Genomic DNA, 3,736 nt, shown 5'->3' with positions numbered 1-3,736 from the left:
CAAGATTGCCGGGAGAAATATCAATAACCTCAGATATGCAGATGACACCACCCTTATGGCAGAAAGTGAAGAGGAACTCAAAAGCCTCTTGATGAAAGTGAAAGTGGAGAGTGAAAAAGTTGGCTTAAAGCTCAACATTCAGAAAACGAAGATCATGGCATCTGGTCCCATCACTTCATGGGAAATAGATGGGGAAACAGTGGAAATAGTGTCAGACTTTATTTTTCTGTGCTCCAAAATCACTGCAGATGGTGACTGCAGCCATGAAATTAAAAGACACTTACTCCTTGGAAGGAAAGTTATGACCAACCTAGATAGCATATTCAAAAGCAGAGACATTACTTTGCCAACAAACGTCCGGCTAGTCAAGGCTATGGTTTTTCCAGTGGTCATGTATGGATGTGAGAGTTGGACTGTGAAGAAAGTGCTGAAGAATTGATGCTTTTGAGCTGTGGTGTTGGAGAAGACTCTTGAGAGTCCCTTGGACTGCAAGGAGATCCAACCAGTCCATTCTGAAGGAGATCAGCCCTGGGATTTCTTTGGAGGAAATGATGCTGAAGCTGAAACTCCAGTACTTTGGCCACCTCACATGAAGAGTTGACTCATTGGAAAAGACTCTGATGCTGGGAGGGATTGGGGGCAGGAGGAGAAGGGGATGACAGAGGATGAGATGGCTGGATGGCATCATCGACTCGGTGGATGTGAGTTTGAGTGCACTCCGGGAGATGGTGATGGACAGGGAGGCCTGGCGTGCTGCGATTCTTGGGGTCGCAAAGAGTCGGACACGACTGAGGGACTAAACTGAACTGAACTGAACTGAAAGAGTTTATAGGTAGATGAGCATTAGCTACTCTAACACACAATTCTAAACACCTGAACGGTTATTATCTTTTCTACTGGCCCCTGAATAGACAAAAAACCGAGGCTGAAACTCAGCAGGTATGCACTGATATTGAACTACCTCATTCCAGTTGGTTATAGCTGCCATCCTGATCCTGATTGTCATCCCCTACCATTGCCTTGGCTCCCATGATACAGCAGCTTTAGATACATCCAAGAATCCTCCTTTAGCTAAAGGGTTATAGCCTGGGCCAGTAGAGGGGCTCCAGCATCCAGCCCCAGGGTTCCTTCAGGTGTCCGTTTCAATTGGCTCATGTCTTACTTCTTGTTGGGCTTCCCTGATAACTCAGTTGGTAAAGAACCCACCTGCAATGCAGAAGACTCTGGTTTAATTCCTGGGTCAGGAAGCTCCCCTGGAGAAGGGATAGACTACCCACTTCAGTATTCTTGGGCTTCCTTTGTGGCTCAGCTGGCAAAGAATCTGCCTGCAATGCAGGAGACCTGGATTCAGCCCCTGGGTTGGGAAGATCCCCTGGAGAAGAGAAAGGCTACCCACTCCAGTATTCTGGCCTAGAGAATTCTATGGACTGTTTAGTACATGGGTCACAAACAGTTGGACACAACTGAGATGCTTTCACTTTTACTTTTTGCTATCAGATATTTTAAATATCTGATTGTGCAAACATCAAACACATTCAAGTTCCAAAGGAACAACTGCCAGAATACTCTGACAGGTATAATGCACAAACATAAGCCTGAATGTGACTTAAATCAAATTTGCAGTTAGAAAGATATTTAATGTGGCATTGTGTCATGAGCCTAAGGGATCGAAGGGTCATGTTCAAACTACCAAGGAAAGGCATATAGGATTGGGAAAATCAATATTTCAAATTCAACATTTGAAATGATTCAACTGATTTATCAAATAGGATAAACACCTTTCATTACCAGAAACTTTTATTTACTGCAGCAGCAGTCCACATGCATAGGTGTTAAAGCACATTTTTGTTTAGTATTTTAGTATTTAATAGGCTGTCAAATGCATTCTGAGCTTTTGTGAATTTAGATGTGTATATGTAGGAGATAATATTAATAATTACATTGGGGCAGCCCCAACCTGGTACTTAATTGGCTTAATAAAGGATAGAGATGAAAGTAGAAGAAGTGGAGGCAAGATGAGACACAAAAAGTGTGTAAAGATGACATCAAGTCATATAATGCTTCTAATTGATGTCTTGGTATGAATTAATTATGATTCTTATACTGATTGACTCCAGAAGTTCAAATGGTTCATCAAGAGAAGAAATGTACCTCAGAGCATTGGAGAAAAAAAGAGAGCACATCAAATAGGTCTCTAGATCTAACATAAGAGAACGGTATGTGGGAATGACTGATCAGCTATTATTGGCCATTTTTGTACCAGATACAGAAAGCTGCCTCTGAATCTTTCTGCCCTAGAATCACTATCACTTGTCAAAATAGAAAAATGTAATACATCGATTTTACTTATGCTTAATGTTTTATACATTATAGATATTGCATAGGGCCTCTACATGTAAAAAACAATGCTTTTTTAGAAAGGACTGGAAGCAGACTGTAGATGGACTTTTTAGGATTCTCCTAAATCATGCATGTATTCCAATTCCACATTTATCTATGTCTTGTTCTCAAATTTACAGGAAACTGAGTTCTTCATTTAAGGAAGGAAGGAAGGGAAAGAGGGAAAAAAGGGGGAGAGAAGGAGGGAGGAAAGAAGATAAACCCTCATTCAGGATAATATAACACTAAAGATTAGCATTAAAACAACCCTCCTCCATCCCACTGTCATCCACACCCCCATAATCTCCACACCCACCTCCCCACATGTGCCCCTACAGACACCAACACACAGAATGCTAACAATGCACATTTAAGGAAATGTTATTTTTACAGCTTATGACAACAGATCATTTAAGAATGCTTTTCCTTTGCAGTCATTTAATATTCTTAGATTTCTCCCCCCATTTTCTGATGGTATTAAAGCAATAGACTGAATAGTAAAATGAACAAAAATGTCAAAACATTATTAAAAGTTAAAATTTCAGAGCTTTCCATATTGTATTAATAGACAAGTCAAAGTACTACTTTGAAATTTGCCAAGAATTTTAAATAAAAGTGAATGATTCTTTTTAAAAATGTTATAAATGGAAAAGATAAAACAATTCTTAATTATTATCCTCAATTATTCTTCCTCTCTATCATCCAAAGACAAGCAACTTAAAATATAGCCATAGATTTTGAAACATTTATATTTAATTCAGGAACTTACCTGATATATACCACGTTGAATAATTTTTTTCAAGGAATCAATGTACATTATTTTATTTTTAACCAAATGCATATACTTTAGATTTCTTTACTACAGATACATTTGTTTCTACTTAGATAAATATACTCTTCTCTTATTGCACCCATACTGTCACCGACAAGACGAAAAGACAAAGAGATGTGAAAACCACTCTTAAGATTCTGTTCTTTTTTACTTGAAATGTATTACTGGCCTTCCGAGTATAAGCCTAATGCTTAGTGTTTTCTTCCAGGCTTAGGCCATCTTCTAGGAAGAAGTTTCTTCTGGTTGCTATCCAAAACCAAAACTATCCTTGCTACTTAATCCTATTATTTATTGTTCAGCTCATGCGCCTTTTACTTTTTGACTTCTAAACCAATCCAATTTGTGAATACTTTCAGCCTGGTTTGAAAAGTTTGATGGCTGTAAGGCAAGTATGTTAACCAAAGCAGAAAAGAAAGAGATAAAGGATGAGTATGGATGGTTTTCAAAATTGGAGGAAGCTCACTAAATGAACACAATCACCCCTGCCTTTAAAAATCTTTGGATTAGCAGAACCTCTTAACTGTA

This window comes from Bison bison, unplaced genomic scaffold (assembly GCF_000754665.1).
Source record: "Bison bison bison isolate TAMUID 2011002044 unplaced genomic scaffold, Bison_UMD1.0 scf7180017864298, whole genome shotgun sequence".
Classification (NCBI taxonomy): Eukaryota; Metazoa; Chordata; class Mammalia; order Artiodactyla; family Bovidae; genus Bison; species Bison bison.
The sequence above is the reverse complement of the archived record's forward strand: the minus strand, read 5'-3'. Positions refer to the sequence as shown.